We start from the raw sequence: 20,416 nt of genomic DNA, 5'->3' as shown, positions 1-20,416 counted from the left end.
TGTAAGAATTAATCACCAACCAACCTCACCAAGAGAAATGTTAAAGTAAGTCCTTCAGATAAAAGAAAAACGACACCAGAGAGAAATATGGATGTGTACAAAACAAAGAGAAGCATTGGAAATGATAATTACATGTGTAAAAATGTATTATTTTTCATTATCATTTAAAGCAGTTTAAAAGGTAATTGACTACATAAACAAAAAAAATAACAGAGTAGTATGGAGTTTATAACATAAATATAAGTAAAATGTGTGACAAGAGTACTGAGGTTGGGAGAGGAGAAATTAAAGTGTACTCTTGTAAGCTTGTTATATCATACATGAATTGATATAAAACCACCTGAATGTAGACTGTGATAAGTTAAAAGTGTATGCATTAAACCATAATATAACCACTAAAATAATAAAACAGTTAGAGGTAATAAGCCAGCAAAGTAAATAAAGTTGGACCATAAAAATAAACTCAATCTGAAAGAGGTTGAAAAAGAGAAAAAAGAAAGAACCGATAGACTCTGATTTTAAAGTAGAAATAAATGAGAGATAAACAAAAGGTAGAAAAGAAGGAGTGAAGGATGGCAGTTGGTAAAGTTTCTTTCTCATGATATTACAGAACTAATCAATTGATGGTTGATAGATAAACAAACCAAACTTTCCAAGTACAAACTCCAGTGGAGAAAATTTTATGAGAATTTTTGCCAGTTTTGTTCCTCAAAAGTCTCCTCCAAATGACAGTGTCAACCAATGGGTACTATGGGACCCTAGACAGCTGAAGGATTCATATGTTTAGCAGGAGCATTATATACATTAGGACATTCCAGATAGGTCTTGGATTGACATAAATATGAGATAAGCTGAAATTTTTAGAAGCTGACCCTCTGAAATCAATCAAATTCTGAGAGACCAGTTCAGGTTTTTTGTTGTTATTGTTTGGATTTCTTTATTGAAGTATAGTTGCTGTACAATATTATATAAGTTACAGGTGTACAACATAGTGATTCACAACTTTTAAAGGTTATACTCTGTTTATAGTCATTAAAAAATATTGGCTATATTCCCTGCATTGTACAATACATCCTTATAGCTTATTTTATACATAATAGTTTGTACCTCTTAATACCCTACCCCTAATTTACCCATCCCCCCTTCCATCTCCCCACTTATAATCACTAGTTTGTTCTCTATAACTGTGAGTTTGTTTGTTTTTGTTATATTCACTATTTTGTTTTATTTTTTAGATTCCACGTATAAATAATATCATACAGTATTTGTCTTTTTCTATCTGACTTATTTCACCTAGCATAATACCCTCCAAGTCCATCCATGTAGTTGCAAATGACAAAATTTCACTCTTTTTTATGGTTGAGGAGTATTCCATTATATATATACATATATATATGTGTATAGATGTGTATGTATCTATGTGTGTGTGTGTGTGTGTGTGTGTTTGTGTGTGTGTGTGTGTATATATATATATATATATATATCACATCTTCATTATCCATTCATCTGTTGATGGGCACTTAGGTTGCGGCCATATCTGGGCAATTGTAAATAATGCTGGTATGAACACTGAGGTGCATGTGTCTTTTCAAATTAGTGTTTTCATTTTTTTCAGATATATGCCCTGGAGTAGAATGTAGCAGTTCTATTTTTAGTTTTTTGAGGAACTTCCATACCTTTTTCCACCATGGCTGCACCAAATTACATTCCCACCAACAGTGTAGGAGGGTCCCCTTTTCTCCACATCCTTGCCAACATGTGTTGTCTGTGTTCTTTTTGATGATAGTCATTCTGACAGGTGTGAGGTGATATCTCATTGTGGTTTTAATTTGCATTTCTCTGATGATTAATGATGTTGAGAAGTTTTTCATATGCCTGTTGACCACCTGCATGTCCTCTATGGAAAAATGTCTATTCAGATCTTCTGCACAGTTTTGAATTGGATTGTTTGTTTTTTTGATGTTGAGTTATATGAGCTGTTACTATATTTTGGATACTAACACCTTATTGGTCATATCATTTGCAAATAGTTTCTCCCATTCAGTATGTTGTCTTTTTGTTTTGTCAATGATTTCCTTTGCTGTGCAAAAGTTTTTCAGCTGAATTAGGTCCCCAGTTCAATTTTGTTTTACCAAAATCCATGAAATGAGTGCCTGAGTATAAAAGCAACCTAAAGCTTTTGACAGAGTTTTCTGTTCAATAGTTTACTCTAGAAAAGAAAATGACACTCACTAATTTATATTGCATTCACTTTCCTCTTTCTACCATGTAAGTACATAACATGGAAAGTACACTTAGGACAACTGCAAGAAAATTAATTTACATTTTGTAGTTTGGGCTTATGGAATTCTAGAATTTCCATGGCACACTGCTCATATATATAGTTCAGTGATTTAGAACTGCACTCTCAGGTAATTCATGGACTTTCTCATCCATTTGATTTTGAGAAAGGTACCTTTAAAATGAGTTAACCAGAAACATGGATGGGTTGTAATCCATAAGTAGCAAAGTAAAATTAGATTAGATTAATTGGAGGAGTAGGGCTTTCAATTGAGTAAAAAATCTAGGGAAATTCACAGAAAATTTAAAAAAAGATGACTAGTGAGAAAGGGTAGAAAATAGCTTTTGTTTAAGTGCTAGTGATAAACTCAAATTCCCAACTGAGAATGTGTTTGAAAGAGAACTATATAGACAGAGTTATTAGAAATGTTTGGTGACAAAATATTATCAGCAGTTGGTCATTGTTAGGAGGACACACATTAATATTGATGTGTTGTTCCAGTTTGTTTGTAGTCCCTCCAAACTGTCTGAGATAGTTGCTATATAGAGCCACAGTGTATGGTTGAGCAAATTTTGCACTGCACAAGAAAGCACATCCAACATGGTGACATAGATGTCATGGATTTGTATATTTATTATAACAATATTCCCTATTGAAGTAGAGTCATGAAGAAGGGGCACTTTTTCCTACTTTGCACATAGGTGTCTTATGTGCTAGCAACAGTCCTAACATATATTATTTAAAAGAAGTGTTAATTCTTTTGTAGAATCCTTTCACCTCTACCCAAGGCATTTCTTCACCAGAGGACTAGATGAATCATTCTTTATTACTTTTCTTATCATGCTCATAAATGAAGTTTAAAATGCCCATTAGATCCTTGGAGTCTTTTGGTATCCTAAAAGAAGGTTGACATCCAAAAGTTTGGGAATGAACCCAAAACAATTTGCTTTACTAATTCAAGATGGGGATTGGGTAGTTCCAAATAGAAAGAGAATAATTGGATTTGGCAAAAGAAATTTTTTTTTGGATTGTTTACTGCCATAGTAAACACTTAAGAAAATATTTCTGGAATGAATTAATGTCCATATAAGCCATCATCTCTAAAATCATCCAAGATCTCCTTTATTTTCAGAATTAGTCTAGAAGCTAAGTTTTGATGACTTCGTGTAAGATAAACAAAATTAATGAGAATGGTGATGATTAAACTGATAACACATTGTAGTACTTTACCTAGACTCTACCAACTGATTTTTACGACACTCCTGTGGTTTTCTAAAACAAGTCTGTTCTATTATATCCAGTCAGCTGGTCTCCTTTCTTTCCGCTTAGCTCAGTGTCCACTTTCTGACTAGATCCTCAGGCACACTTGACATTTTCATCAAGAAAAAGAAAATCATTTCAAGTCCAAAGGATAAGCACCACCATGGTAAAAGGTCATAAAACACTAGGAGTTGCTCTTTAGCAATAGATTTTGAAGGTAAGTCCAAAGAAAACGTGAGACATTGTTTGGAACAAGTTTGCATGTACTTCATCATGAGGACTGTGGTACACTGTATGAGAAAGCTTTAGGGGAATTCAAACACCAGTGGGAAGGAGGGTTTTGCTTGCATTGGCTATAATAAATATGTTTTTACAATAAACAAGTGGTGGCCATAAGACATGCATGTCTGATGTTGAAGGAAAGCCTATCTGCACCAAATAAATTACAGAAACAGTTCAAGAGCAGTTCATCTTAGTGAAAATATTATCCCTGAACTACTGGCAAGATTAGTGTCAGGTTAGGTTATCTTTTGTAAGAATGCCAATTGCACCCATTAAACCTGCCTAAGGGCACTTTGTTGTGCTTACATACACTTTGGTGTGTTTCAGAAAACTTACACACATTTAGTCACATACAAACTCCACTTACTCACTTCCTCTTGGGATCAATTTCTCTCCCTGACTATCTTTGAGCTTGGAAATCACTTCTCTCTGCCCTCATGTCCACATACCCCAGCCCTACCCTTGGTGACTGTATTCCCAATGAATGCCTGGGATGAAGGCCAGGCTGACAGATGCGAATCCTGCACAAATCACAGGGCAGACACAACTGATCCAAAGGGCATCAGTTATTCAAAGCCCAGTCCTTCAGTTCACTGAGGGTGAATGGCTTTTAAACACGATCAGCAAAAACAATGAAGTAAAAATCTTGGCGGGGCATTAATTTCAACACATTTTTTGAAAAATTTCAGAAACTTTTTATAAACTTTGGCTTCTTAGAATGCTACAGGAAGTATATATTATCAATTTAAAATAAAATAGCTCAGCCTGGTTTCTGACCTCCTTTTTTTGTCCAAGCCTCTGTACAAAAATGAAGATAGAATTCATGGAGTGGTTAACAAGACAGATGTATCCTTTCCAGTGGCTGACAGTACAGCCTCAGAATTGCTGATTAGCACTTTCCTTGCTATGTTTTGCAAAGGTTTACAGAGAGAAAAAAATCTTCAAGTCAATAGTCTATTGGCTTATCAAGGATTTATTGAGCACTCACAGATTGGAACAAGTATCTGAGAGAAGTTACCTGTAGACTCTGTCTCAACTACCTTTCTGTCTCTTTTGGTAATGAAGTCATTTAGAAATAAATGTCTGTCAAATAATTGGTGCTGTTGCTGTTTATAATGGTATGTCTTTCTCAGAAAAATACATATCTTTTTAATCTTTTTAAACAGTAGAAACAGGTGTTTCTCCTTTCTCTGCCTGTAGTACATTAGTGTTATAGTGGAAAAATTTGAGCTCCATGGCAAAAGAACAGGATCCAAGTTTCAACCCCATCACTTAATAACTGGGAAGAGTATTGAAACTCTGAGCCTCAGTCCCTTCAAGCATAAAATGATGAGAATGAGAATGATATCAAGAGCGTCCTTCCATAGTTTTAGTGAGGAATGAAGATTAGAATGTATGAAATGAAGTAGTCAAGGCTTATATAAATATAATATGGCATTGTGAATTGTTTTTTACAATCTGGTGAAAAGCTCATGACACCTAAGTGAGCACTTGCCAATGGTGCCTGTGGTGACTGGTACACATCAAAATTACCAGTGGAACTGATAAAAACACAGCACCGTGGGCTCCACCATCAGCGACCTGGTAGGGTTGACTGGGGTTGGACCAGGGCATCCCTATTTAAAAGTCCTACAGGTCAACGAAGTTTTGAGAACTACTGTCTTAATATAAAAGAATCCCCCTCTCCTTCAGGATGCTTCTGTGAATATAATTCATGCATCCTTTAGATGTATGGCTTACAAATAGAAAGTTGATTTGCAGGATAATCTACGATAATCCATTCACTATAATCTCTAATAAACTCTAATGATAGGTTCTAAACCTCTGTATATGAAAATACATGGAAATGCAAGCTCCCTGATGGTAAGAATTTAAATTAAGTGATGGTAAGGAAAGTTGATGTGAATTTATTAACATATCTGCCATGATATCATTAATGTCAGGGAAAATATGCTAATTAAACTGACCAATGATTCTATAGGATCTGTAGTAAAACAGTGTGAAAAACAAGAGGAAATGGTCATTTCTAATTTCCTCCACAGATGGGCTGAATTATTAATAGCATCCCAAATCTCTCCTGATGCATATTACAAAGTCTATCATTGTTAAGACTGACTCAATACGTTCTTAAAAGAATTTTGAGCTAAACTTTTCTGAAGTACAAAAAAAAAAAGATCAGTTACCATTTCATTATTTTTCAATCTCATTTACCTCTGAACTTCCTGGTTGTGTCTGGGGCCAAAGTAAAAATTGCCAAAACACCACGGGAAAGGCTGCTCTCATAGTATTTCTGGCTCACCAAAAGTCTCTTGAGAAAGCCAGTTTCCATGAGATTTCAGTTCCAATTTTACAGACCCAAGAAAACTCAGGATAGTTCAGATAAAGTTCAGATAAGCATTCAAATTTTCAGTTACTTGTGCCAGATGAACCACTAAGTCATTTGACGTGTTCACATCCCTGTTTTGGGACAAGGAAAAAAAATCAACTAGAATTCTGATCCAGTGTGGACTATTTTGAAGGAGTACAATATACTGAGAGGCCGCTAGAGATTAATGGATAATTTTTCTTTTTTAAAAAATAAAAATGCAAAATAAAAATAATGGCCCTGTAGCATATTTTAGCGATTTAAATGAAGTAACCTAGCAATTTCAAACAGTGAAAAATCTCTTGCCTGACAAAAGTGACTGCAGTAACCAACACAAGATATAAATTGCAGGGGTAATACTTTGCCACCTGTTTTTCTTTATTAGCTTTCTCCTCCCTCTCCTTCTTTCTAAATGGAAATGACAGTACTCACACCACTATATGTTTCCAGAGGTATAATGAATGACTAATCTGCAGACCTGAAAATTCTCTGAGAATCAATTTCTCCTACTGACGTGGGGTGGGGCAGGGAGGAAAAGATTAATTTAACTTTCAAATAGTCATGTAAAAACTTACATTTGGGGTTAGAAATGATCCTCTGAGACAAGAAATAAATTCAGAATCTTTCAAAGGGGGAGTGATTTGACAATGAATTTACTCACCAGGGATCAAGATCTTCTCATAAACGGTCACCAAAGAAAAATATTGTGTGAACATCAGAGTCTCATTATAACACAACCCACCATGGTGTGAAGTTTGGTAGAGCAAAGTTAGATTCTCGGGTCCCATCCAAAGAGATTCGGTTATTGTAAGTGCCAAAAGAAAACTGCTAGAACATAGTTTCATCTATAATACATTTTTGTGGCATGAGACCTGAAAAAGAGTGGTACGGCAAAACCTTATTATAGTCAAATACAGTCACTGAGAAAACTAGGCCATAAGAAACCGGCAACTATTCCCATTAAAAAGGAGTGTAGAACATTTATCATTCCATTAAAATTTTTACCAGTCTTCTCACCTCAAGATAAGGAAGCATTAGCAAATTAAATCGGCATTTCCCTTACCCAGCATAAATCCTTACGTATTCCTAACTAATGGCAGAGTTCCTACTTAAAAGGATGAGTATATTTTAATTTTTCAGTCACTGAGTCTTTAACTACAGAAATATTTTAAATGAATACTTCTAGTGTAAATAGTCATTTTGAATTATTTAGGTAAGGAAAAATTGATTAATACCTACAATCTAAAAGGCCTGCTCCATCTGGTTTCTTTGTATTCCATCATCCTCTCCTCAACTTGGAAACTGAATTACTCATATCATTTGTCTATATTTACCACACTTAGCAAATAATTATTGATTCATACTTCAGAAGGATAGATCTGGCTTCCAGGAATAAATGCCTCTTCATATTGTCAATTCTTCAATTTTCAGGAAGATGATGCAATAAACTTTGGTCCTGTATTATCCTTAAGAAATATTAAGTAAAATTATCAATGTTTTAATGTTAATCAAAATTTGTATTTAACTTAATATCTATATATTTTGAAGAGAAGAAATTACTCCATGATCAGGGAAAATATACCATAATTTACATACTATAAAAACATCAGTGAGTATGAATCTTAATATTCAGTAGACTGAAAATCACTTGAATAATTCAGCATATTAATCAGACTAATGAGATCTTAGGAAATAATATGTTTGACTTCTTTCTCTTCCCCCAACCACTCATTTGAGTAGAAAGAAAACTTGTAGTAAACAATGAAATACAGGATTATGGAGACAAAAAGCTTTGAAAAATGTATAGAAAGATCTGGACTACAAATATTTACATCATTAGTTATCTTTAAATACAGCATCCACTATTTATTAAATGTTATTAGGCATTGTACTCATGTTGTATCATTTAATTTACTTTAATCTAAATTTTTCAATATAGGCATTATTATTACCCCTACTTACAGATGGGGAAACTGAGACTGACTTGTCTGTGTTCACACATCTAGCCAAAGATAAAACTGGTTTATTTATAAATCCAGATCTGTTTGACTTAAAAATCTATTCACTATTCACTGTGAAATGTGTTCTAAGTGAGTATAATATGCTGTATCACCTTATAAATATTACAACAAATATTAGAATGGTGATAACTAAAAATGGAAGTTATCTAAGCTAGAAATTATTATATCATTTAACACTAGCCTTTTTTAAACTGCTCTTTTTACTTTTATTTGCACTAGTGAACTCATTGCCCATATAGTTTCAACTGTCTCATATATATATATATGCTTCCAGATCTACATTCTCAGACCTAACCATTTACTGTTATTGGATTAGATTTTCAGTTGCTTGCAAGGTACTACCAAAATTTAAAAAATTTTTAAATATTATTAAAAATTTAAATTATTTTATATAATTTATGTTAAAACATTATGAAATAATTTATGTTAAAATTTAAATTATTTCATCCATTGTGAAAGTTGACATCTACTACTATATGTAATATATTGCCATTACTGTACGTGAAAATTCTTTTCCTCTCTATTTTAAGTTTTCTTACTGTTATAAAAAAAGAAAAAGAAAAAAAGGCAAAAAATTCAATGATTAGAGTGCTGGGGTATTTGGTGAGGCTGATAACCTGAGCTAAGAAAGTCAAAAAACAAACTGGAAACAGGAACTAAAAGGATGATTAAGTGGAAGAGTCACTGGGATGAAGAACTTTGATAGGTGTAGAGTTGATGGTCTTGGGTTAATCCTGGAAGTTGGGGGGAGATGTGAAACAGAAAGGATCCCAGAAAATGATGCCAGCCTTTAAGACCACTTGGATGGTAGACAGACCAGTCCCAGAGACTAGATTGGCTTGACTCAAGTATAGAAGCAGCCCAGATATAAAGTTTGTGACTAGGCCTCAGACAACCTCCTGAATAGTACAGTGAGACAGTCAGTGATGAGAAGAATTCTTTAAATGCAATATCATCCTCTGAAATTAAAAGTCCATCTAACCTTGAACAAGTCCATCAGTCTCTTTGTGCTTCAATTTTATCATCTCTAAAACTGTAGAGTACCTGTCTTTCTTCATAGGTTCCCTGAGTGGATGAAGTAGGATAATTATTATGAAGACACACTAAAAAGAACAAGAACTTTCTTCATGTAACAACTGTGGTTCCAGAATGTATTCATTTAGACCTCTGGCTATAGAGAAGGGCACTGGGCGGGATTGTTCTTTAGTTTAATAAGCAACTCACTACACCTTCTATTGTATGTTTCTCTCACAAACACTTTCTAATTTTTTTATATCAAAGTGTTCTTTCTACAAATAAATTATAAATGTTTCAAGAGAGAAAGAGAAAGAAGAATAAGAGTGGGGAGTGGGGGAGAAACAGAAGGAGGAGGAGGAGAAGAGGAATTTTTTGTGGGAGATGGGGGAGGTGAAAGAGGTTGTCAGGGGAGAGCAAAGTAAAGATCCACAGTATGGGATAAGAGTGGACAAAGCACATGAGAGAAATATTTGAGGAAAAATCCAGGAGTCTTCTGTACCAGTGAGTCAGAAGGTCTCACAGACCCCTGAGGAGTCAGAAGTGCAGAGGATCCTGGGCACAAAGGTAACTGCCCAGGAGTCAAATGTAGAGAAGAGAAAGCTGGAAGCTGCTCTCAGCAGGAGGAAGGGTCCCACCAAAATTATATGCAGTTGGTTTAGTTGGAAGATTCCTCACCATCAGGTGTGTAAGGTTGTCTACTGTCCAAACTGCTGGCAAATTCAAGTTGAGGAAGGAGCTAAAGCCTGAGTGCCCCAATAGCTATTCCAGCCAAACTAAAGTGAAACTGGGACCTGAAATACATTTTGATAATTTGTACCAGTAAACTCATGTTTTGGTGAATTTTAAATTTTCTAATAGATTCTTCTGTTGGGGTAGGCAGAAGATTACTATGCAAGTACTCTTTCAAAAAGTTTGATTTTTGTCTCTAATGAACTGAGAAGACAAGGATTCCGTTCACTTCTCCATCAAGATAATGGAAAAGAATTGAAGGTCCCCAGTGGTTGGCTCATTTGATGATGGCAGTGGCTATCTTTAAGTGAAACTGTATCCATGACTTTCCAAGGTTGACTTTGGAAGGAAAATCTCGGGTGGAAATAAGAGCTGATCAAGCGGCTCCTAGTCTTTCTCCCTGGCCTTCACTCTTCCTCTGTGAGTCTCTCAGTAGTCTGCCCGGTAGGACTGAACACTCCCTTTCATGAAAACATGGAGATTATTTCAAAAGATATGGTTATTAAGCCCATGAGTTGTTCTCACACAAGACTAACTGAAAAGTTAGGGGCAGAGGTTCTGAGTTTTGTTTTAAGAAGGGAGGTAGGTTGTTGTCGCCTCTGTTGTTTTTGTCTTCTCATCATCCTTTCCTACAGAGTCAGAAGGAAACCTTATAGAAATGGAGCAAGGAGAGATTTGGGGAAATCACAGAATCCTTATACATGGGGATAGCTATGACGTATTACTCCTTTCCTGTTTGCCGCACACTATATATTACATTGCTAAACTAAGAGTAGCATTTACTTCTATGGGTAAATCAAAGTGTAACATTGAAACGTTATCTGAAAACATTTTGCAAATCACAATTGTCACCCTTCCAATTCTCTCAGTAGTCTCCACCTCAGTTTTCACATTGAAGGTAGCATGTATCACTGTTAAGTGCCAGGATTGACTCAGATGGCAAGTCCCAAGCCCAGGCTATACAGATCTAGATTTTGTTTCTCTAAACCAGGATCAGGAAGCTTCTTCTAATCAGTTTTGCTACCTTTGGAGTGAGAGAACATAGATGAAAGAAATAATAGCACAAGTTCTAACACGGCAAGGACAACTATACTAAACTAAGACAGGCACTTACAAAATCTAAAACTAAAACTGTGCTTTCTATTTTTTTTATTATGCTTTCTATTTTTAATGCCAAAGATGCTTGGCATCCCTATGCAAAAAGGAATAGCACTTGCATTTCATATGCGTCTTGGGCTACAAGACATATGATTGAGTACCTATAATGTACAATCGGCACGGCTAACTAATACTTTCTGCAGGTGGCATTTGCAATGTTTTGTGTATGCTCATCTTGTCCTCCTAAATTCCTGGAAGGCCCAGACTGCTTTCCTTTTCTTCAGCATCCGTCTGCTCAGGAGATGCTTCTCAGAACTTGCACGAGGCACTCTCACTCTTAGAGTCCTGGGTACATCCTAGCTACAGTCCCCGTTAAAACATCGAGCACAACTCCAGACCCACAGTAGGCACCCATGTTAGTATCCGTGGCTGGTTGACTGTGAGCCAGGGGTGTGCTGGAGCTGCTCAGGCGAGCTCTGGAGGGCAGACCAGGGACATCACTTCCAAACTCCGTGTCCTATGACCTTGCCTTGGTAGCTTGAAATTTCACCTTGGTGAGAGCGTTGACACAATGGAAATTGTCCAGTTGGTTTTAAGCATTCTGAATATAAGCACTGTGTCTTCTACTTCCTTTTTATTCCACCTAACTTATAAGCTGTTTTAGATTTAGCAGCTAGGCTTTCATGTGAGAATTATACTTTGAATAAATATATTTATCTTTTTAAAATAAATCATTTTTAATTTATTAAAGAAGTGCAATTACATGCCTTTTTATATCATTTTGGACAATCATTTTCGGATAAGACTTAATTGTTCCTTTACTTCGTTTATATAAATGGTAGTTATTAAAGGAAAAAGTGCTAGTCCATTTTTGCCCAAAGTATTATTAAACAATTAGTAATGACTCTAAAATTTCCTTTTTTTTTTTTTTTTTTTTTGTGGTACGCGAGCCTCTCACTGCTGTGGCCTCTCCTGCTGCGGAGCACAGGCTCCGGATGCGCAGGCCCAGCGGCCATGGCCCACGGGCCCAGTCTCTCCGGGGCATAAACCCGCGTCCCCTGCATCTGCAGGCGGACCCTCAACCACTGCACCACCAGGGAAGTCCTAAAATTTCCTTTTTTTAATGACCAGGAAATTGAATTGTCTGGTTTGTAAAATTAGAAAATAAGTTTGTGTACTAGAAAGTTAATTCCATTGCCTTAAAATTAGTCTTTTGGGGAGTTCTGTTACTATCTGACAAAATAATTGCCATTTTAACCAAACACAGAATATATTTTGTCTAAAATAGACATTGTGATTTTCAAATATGAACTTTCATTTTCCAGAACATGCACTGGAGAAACTGTGGGCTTTTGAGATTCAATTAACTGTTTAATGGGAAGATAGATGCCTAGTAATCTTTAGAAAGGCAGTTGAGGGCTGTGCTTAGAAAGGGAGACTCTAGGGCAGTCTGCCAGGGTTCTAGTCCCAGATACTCCTTTTATTACCTGTGTGACCTTGGGAAAGTCACTTAACTTCTCACTGCCTCAGTTTCCTCATATGTACATGGAGATGATAATAGAATCTGCTTCATGGGTCTATGGTAAGGATGAAATGAATAAATACTGCGCAGGTAAAACACTTGCGGTGATGCCTAGTACTCAGTAAGTGTTCGATGAATGCTTTTTGTTGCTATTTCTAAGCACAGAATCTTACACATACTGGGTACCAAATCAACATTTCTGAATTGCTTAAGTAAACAACCAGTTACTAGCATGGAGCAAAGAAACAAAGACTGAGTGCCTACTAAGTACCAGGAATACAGTGGAGAACAAGACAGGCTAGGTCTTGATCTTTACATTTTAGTTCTATACTCTTTATATAGGGAGCTAATCTTAATGTTTAGAGACTGAAAAAAAGGTCTGGATTATAAACTTGACAGTATGTATTAAAGACAGTATGAAGGAAAGGATAAAGAATTGGCTGAATGCAACAAAGGCCTCAAATAGCTTTTGCCTAAAGATGATAGAAAATTCCTTCTCATGTAATTGTCCAAAGATAGGCAGTCAGGTCCTTCTGTCTTCTAGCTCCACCATTGCTGGGGTATCTATCCTCTGTCTGCAAGATCCTGGGTAGCTCTCACCACATCCACATTCCAAGGAATGGGTTGGAAGGACAGGAGGAAAAATATGTCCCCTCCATTACGGGAGCCATGGATAAGAAATTAGATTCTTCCCTTCTCTGCACAGCCCATTAGGTGGAACTTCACATAGCCATCCCATCTACAAGGGAGCCTGGGAAATATTTTATTCTGAGTGTCCTTGTGTCCACCTAAAATCAAGAGGCAGCAGGCATATCTGGAAGGACAGCTTGGCCACATTTCATTTTTTGGCTGTGTTTGCATTATTCATTCTCCACAGAGAATACGGTTATTCCCTTCCCAAAGAATCCAGTCCCAAAGCTTCATTCATTTCCTGCAACTAGATCAAGGTGGAAGGTTCTCTGAGTGAGACCAGCCCTTTACATCAGGTCCCAAGTTGGTTCTTTGTAATACAGTGGCATATAAACTAACAAACAAGTAATCTACCCATGAACACCCAACATAAAATGAGTAGGGACAGGACGACTGAAATTAAAACTCCCATTGGAACCGGGAAAATGGGAAACACACAGCTATCATCAGTCTATCAGAATCATGGAGTCCTGCTGGAAAGGAACTGTGGAAGCTCTGAGCCCACTGGTAGTGTAAGGTCAGCCCATCTGGCAGCTGTGGCTTTAGCTCCTGGGAGGATTTCTTTTGTCCATCGTCTCCCACTGCCACATCTGAAGCAGACACCGGTGAGGACACTTTCTCGGAGCCACGACCCCTTTCACACTCCGCTTCTTGCCGATGTCGATTTATAGATCTAGGAGTCGGGTTGATTTGTCACAGGTTTTGGCAGGCTGGTTTTCTGGCTTCTTTGGCAATACAATTCCTTTATAATTATAAGAATGTCTTCCAGGCCATTTGTTTCTGCTCAGTTCCATGTGTGAGTAATCACAGCTAAGGCTCTGGTCTTGATATAGATTTTTAAGACTAAGGGTTCTGGTCTCTATAAGGACCTCAGTGTCACTTAGAATTCCAAAGGAAAGATTGGTTTATAGTGGAGGCTCTCTCCCACTTTTCTGCCCCATGTTGACAAGAGTGTTAAATCATAGCCTATTCGTCTGTCACAGGAGTTCTTGTGGGCGATCCACTTTTCTAGCCACAGCCTCAGCTCCTGGTTCTAGGGCCGAGGTCTTCCAAGTTATCCGTAGGCCTGCAAGCATGTGTCAGCACTCAGCCTGAGCTGGCCAAGAATTATCACTCTTTTAGCCCAACTCTTCAGCGGAGTCTGTTTCCTTTCACTAAGCCTCTGATAAAGGATGTTGTTTCTCAAGGTTGTCCACAAAAGCACCTGAAGGTGCAGAGGTTACACCCAGAACTTTAAAAAGGGGTTCTTTTGTGCTTCTTGCCTAGAAACATATCTGCTCTGCTCTGCCCAGCATCCCTAAGCTGCAGGAAGCAGGGAAGTAATTCCCTGAGCTGGGCAGGGCATTAAGACACTTGGAATAAAGAAAAGACTTTACCACTTGCTCTCTTGATATTTTAAGAATTGGCTTCACCTCTTTAGGTCTAGTTTCTTATATTTAGGATATATATATGTATCTTAATTCTAGTATCCTTATAACTCTTCCTCTGTGGGTAGATATTCCTCCCTAAGTTACCATGCCTCAAATGTTAAGGGGTTGTCAAAATACTCTCTCTTCAGTCCTATTTATTCCTATATGGTATTTGAATATGTTATGCAAATTTAACAAGCCCTCTACAAGAGTTACAGCACATTTTAGAAGAATTCTTCTGGTTAATTTCATCATAAAATTTTAAGGGAAATTCCATGCAGTAAAAATACCATGGCATGGGTAATCAGACGTGGGTTCACGTTCAAACTCTGCCGTTTAAGCTGTCTTGGGCAAGTTACTAAAAATATTTAATTGTTCACTTTAAGAACTCAAACACTTTGTGTGGAATACCCCTTCCCTGCCTCTTCGATATTGCAAGCAGAGTCCTCGGCATTTAGAAGACTTATATCTAAAAGAAAAGTCTAATTTCATTAATTAGGGCTCACTCTTAGATAGGAAAAAGACTTATTAAATCTAAATTAAAGCCTCAAAGTGGCTTGAGCTGTGGCTTGGCACGTGCATTGGATAAGGTATCATGGTCTTTTCTTTCCCTCTTTGTCTGTTCCCCTCCCAGGGCCAGGAAAGAGGAAGAGGGGTATAGAAAATACAGATAAAAGTCTATTTTTAACCTAACTGGTCCTGCTGTTGCAGTTCCTTTAGAGGGAACACCAGTGTAGACTGGCTGCCGGTCACGGGTGTTCAGATGCTGGCTCTCTTGTGGGACAGAGATGTAGGTTCTTCAGGAGACTCTATAAGGCACAGTTCATATGACTAATGAGCTTTCCAGCCTGCCTCCTGTCACCCTTTCCCAGTTCCTTGCCCTTGGCCATAGACCTCGTCTCCCACTGTTGAAGTCTTCTCTCTAGGGCAAGGTATCTTCATATGGTCAAAGCCCACCTGGCTTTCAAAGCATCCACCTGCCCCACAGGAAGCTCATAGGTCCTCCCCATGTGAAACTGTGGGAGTGCAAGCTGGGCCCTTCTAGTCTTCTTTCCTCACCCAGCCAGCAAGGGCTTCTCCATAAGAATCTACCAGGGAAGAAGCAAGCATGAACCTCTCTGTTCACCAGGCTGTCAGATGTCCCAGAATTCTCTCTCTACACTCTGCTCCAGGGGAAACACCAGAGCAGCCTACAGATGCCCCAACATGGAAAAGCTCCAGGTTAGGACGAGGTCCCAGTTTCTCCTTTCAGAGACACCCAATGTTCAGAGCCTCTTATTTGTCTTGGGGAAATGCCACAGCACTGCCCACTAGACTGAGAACGTACTAATCTTGTGAATTCTCTACTTCAAAGGATTCTTGAATTTTTATTCTTTTCTCTGTATAAGTGGTAGTGGGTGATGGAATCAGGACCACCTAGCTACATTTCAGTAAGTCTTGCAGAATTGTATCTACCGTTTTTTTTTTGTTTTTTGTTTTTTGCGATATGCGGGCCTCTCACTGTTGTGGCCTCTCCCATTGCAGAGCACAGGCTCTGGACGCGCAGGCTCAGTGGCCATGGCTCACAGGCCCAGCCGCTCCACGGCATGTGGGATCTTCCCAGACCGGGGCACGAACCTGCGTCCCCTGCATTGGCAGACGGACTCTCAACCACTGCGCCACCAGGGAAGCCCTACCATTGTTTTTTAAATTGTGGGGGGATTTGTCAACCAGTGTTGCCAACTTAGAGGCTTTAGCTGAAATCTGAGATCATGAAAATCTCATTCTATCGCTAATAATAATAATAATGGCAATAATAGCAACATTAGCTAATATTTAGTACTATGCGCCAGGCATTGCTTTAAGCACTTTAAATTTACTAAATGTTTAACACTCTAACAACCATATAAAGTTGTGTCTGCACTTTACAGATGCAGAAACTGAGGCACAGAAAACTTAAGGAACTTGCCTAAGTTTGTACAGCTAGTAAGTGGCAGATCTGGGATTGAAGCCGGGCAGCTTGGCTGTACACTTCATACCCTTAACTGCTACACTTTCCTGCCTCTTCCTGTTAAGAGGTTTGGACTTTATCCTGAAGGTGATGGAAAGAACTTGATATTTTCCCCATCACCTATAAAATAAGGATAATAAATCCTACATTATTCAGTGATTTGGAAGATAAGATAATATAGATGAAGACTCTGAAACCAGCCCTGATGCATGGTAGGAACTTGACGATAAATGATAATATTTATCCTTATTTTTCCCTTTCTGTGTGAGCTAGTTGATACCAAGCCAACACCAAGAAAATCCAGTTATTTCTGTAGAAATAAGAAAGGAGCTATTGCCCACACCCTCAAACCCTCAAATCAGCGGGTGGAGATATTCAGCCCCACCCGTGATTCCCCTATAGAACAACCAGAGGATAGGAACTGTTCCCCCCATCAAAATACAGCCAGACACGACCATGTGCAACAGTTTTTTTCCTGTTCGGCTTATTCCTTTGAAGACGGAGCCAAAGAGGCAGAGACAAGTTTGAGAAACGGAGACTGAGTCTAAGCTCTCTGATTCCTTGATCAAGTTTCCAACCCACTGTCTGGATTGGGCAGCAACTGGAGAAAGACCTTAAGATTTATCCTCTCTAGCAGGGAAAGAGTCAAAATTAGTCCCAGACAAAGGACTATGCAAAAACACTTGCATGACATAAATCTCCTCCATGGATTGAGTTGACCATGAGCCTTAGAAAATTCCAGTTTGAGGCCAGAGATACCTGTACAAACTGGATGGGTTTTAGTTTCTCTAAAGCCCAGGGTATTAGGGAAAGACTTGATTACCTGTGGCTTAGTCTGAATTAAAAGGCAAAGCAATTACACAAAGCTCTCATTTAACTTTTCAGTGGGATTAGGCCCACGCTACCTTTATGACACTAGGTTGCTAAAAACAAATGGCAGTTTCTCACATGTCCTAGGAAAAATTGGGGGCTTATATAATTTTTCCAAATTATGAGGCATTATGCCCAAGACAAGCAGATAGAAAAGGCCTAGAACCAAATGTACCCGGTCTTACAGCTCAAACCAAGTGACAAGAGAACAGTAGTTTCATTTTTGTTTTTCCACTCACACAGAAAAGCAGTGCGGTGTCAGGGAAGAATCGGGTTTTAGTCCTGTCAATGCCACTGCAGTTGCATGTTCTTGGGGGAAAAAAATCATGAAAACTACTTTTTGTCTCCCTTTCCTCATCTATAAATAAGAAGCTGGGCTCCAAAAGTCTTGCGTTCGTATTCTTGGGAATGTAATTATTATGACTCAAATACGGGAGGTATAAATGACAAGAGGAAGAATGTAAAGGATAAAGCTAAAGAGTTGGAAAGACCACTGGAAAAGTAAGCATCTTCAATCTTTTGATAAAGACTTCCTTCCCCTTTGTAACTCGATAACCCTTAGGAAACTCTCCGGCTCCTCTCAGAGGGGAGTGAATTGAGGGTGTGTGCAGGGGAAGTTACACAGGCAATTTAAATGTTTTCCCAGAACTCATGGATAGTCAACACAGCCCTACTTGTGGGATGCAGCCGTCTCTTGCGCAAATGTGTATAACTTTTTCGGTGCATACCCAAATATTAAATTCTCTAGTTCTGTAGTATCCAGAAAACTTCAAGAACTCAATATTGATTCAAAATCAAACCCAGATTAAACTAATATTTTGTAATCAAGGACCTCCACCTGGGCTGATACTGATTCTCATGGGCACCTAAACAGCTTTTTGGTTGCCAGGGACATCTTACCAGGAGTGTATTAAAAAATAAAATAATGCATTGGCTTTGCAGTACGAAAGCAGAGTCCATAAACCACAATATCTCTCTGTGAGGAAGTAGACTTCCTGTCTGCTGTTTTTTTATGTGCCCAATTAAGTGCAGATTTTTGGCTGCGTGAGCAACATAACTGCAGCATTTTTTCCAGAAAAACCAAGAAATGAACTAAAAAGCTAAACAAGAAAAAGACTTATAAGAAGATGGTCTGATAAGTGCTGTGAGATAATATTTTTTTCTCATTTTATACCTGATATCTTCTAACCTGGATGTGACCAGCCTCGAGCCGAGCGACTCTAGATCACATTTCTAATGTGCTGGCAGCTCCCCATCCCTGAGGGCTTTTCACTGAGTAAGGTGAGTACGCTTCAAGGCCTTATATGGAAGAAAAGAGCAGGGTACTGAGGCAGGATGGGTGGTTCAGAGAGTTGGGTGTCTGAGAATTAAAAATCAAAGTTAACTGAGATTCTTCGATGAAAAATAGAAGCTAGATGACCTGGTTCAAAAGAAATGAGAACCTGTCTGAAACCTCGTTGCCAAATAAAATTGAACTTCAACATACAAGAGATGAAAAAAAGCTCGTAGATTTTAATTTCAGTAGAGTTACACACACCTGGGCACTTCCTGGCTTAGGCCAGAAGCGAAAATGCTAGAATCCAGTGAGAAAGACCTATTTGGAAGGCAGCACCAGGAAAGTAACCCAGCTTCAATGGTATTCTCTCTGCTACCTCAGAGAGACCCAAAAAGCTTTAAGGAAGCTTCCATACACTCCTCAAATCTGGACACAAGCTCGAATGATTTCAAGTAGGGCAATCTTTTTCCTGTAAGTAGTCACCGAAGAAAGTCTTTCGGTGCTAAGTTTGGAATGGGCACCAGTTTTTAAGACATAAATGGCCAGCCGCCAGCATAAGCATTTGTTTGTTTACCTGGTAGAGGAAAAGGGCAACAGCAGTGTTTTAAGGGAGAAGCCCAAACCAACCGGAAATGCCTTTGCTCCTATGTGAGGGCTGCCGAGTCCTACCCAGAGCACCTCTTCCAGGTAAACAGATTTGATATTTTCTGAGCTTTTGGCTTCTCTGCTCTGGGTTACCGAACTTCTGAATTAACATTAGTATCAAGATACAGGATATGCTAAAGTTTCAATTTGCTCAGTCTCTGCTCTGGGTAAAAAGTAAGCAAGATTTTCCTCTCTGCCTCTCTTAGCCCAGTTTTAACTCAGTCAAATACCCCTAAAATTTTCCTTTGCTACCTAATCTTCTAACTCATTTTCTTCATCAATTAAATGTGTTTGGAAGTGTACGCTGTACCTACTTCTTCGTACTGACGGGATGATGGCAAATCAGATAATATAGCTAAAAATGATTTAAGAACCTCCAGAAAAAAAAATATTATGAGCCTATACATGTGTAAAATCCAGCCCCAAGGTAAATCCAAACCACAATAGTTGTTTTCAAAATAAAGATTATAAATAGGGAAGCAAAATAAAAACATGTGCCTCAGTGTAGACTGGTATGTAAATTCAACACATCTGTAGGTTTAATGGAAGATGTGGACTTACAAGAAGGGGAAAAAAAGAGGCCCAGAACCCAAGCCGTATTGTCAATAGGTAGGTCTATGTTTGTACTTAACGGGTTGTGGCAATTCTGATAACGTTATTGCATGTTTATATGTAAATGTATTTTGCTCCGCGTCTTGTCATTTAAAGGTTCAGTATAAGCCGTGGTTTCTGTCCTGGTTTGAAATGTAAGTGATATCGAACGTGAAATCAGCTTGTTAAACTTCGCATCACACCCTCTCAGGAGTCTGCATGCTTTGAGAACCACTACATAGCTGTTCAAAAAGTGCCCTCCTAATGAGGCCAATTCTGACTAATGCATATTCCAAGAATAATACTTGACCAAAATTGAATGCAATTCTCTTGTACTTATTATAATTTTCTATGACAGAGAGCAGAGGCT

At 38.1% G+C, this 20,416-nt stretch overlaps 1 long non-coding RNA gene across 2 annotated transcripts in view; it reads left to right on the top strand.

Moving 5' to 3' along the window:
• The first annotated feature begins 18,489 nt into the window (after positions 1-18,489).
• The window catches only part of LOC137201746 (uncharacterized), a 97,464-nt gene continuing 95,537 nt past the window's right edge, over positions 18,490-20,416 (top strand). For both annotated transcript variants that reach the window (XR_010932303.1, XR_010932304.1), the window contains exon 1: positions 18,490-18,815. This is a non-coding gene — a long non-coding RNA (uncharacterized lncRNA). The remainder of the gene's footprint in view (positions 18,816-20,416) is intronic.

The sequence above is a fragment of the Pseudorca crassidens genome, chromosome 11, assembly GCF_039906515.1.
Source record: "Pseudorca crassidens isolate mPseCra1 chromosome 11, mPseCra1.hap1, whole genome shotgun sequence".
Lineage (NCBI taxonomy): Eukaryota > Metazoa > Chordata > Mammalia > Artiodactyla > Delphinidae > Pseudorca > Pseudorca crassidens.
Note: the sequence above shows the minus strand (reverse complement) of the source record. Positions and strands in the feature narration are given on the sequence as shown.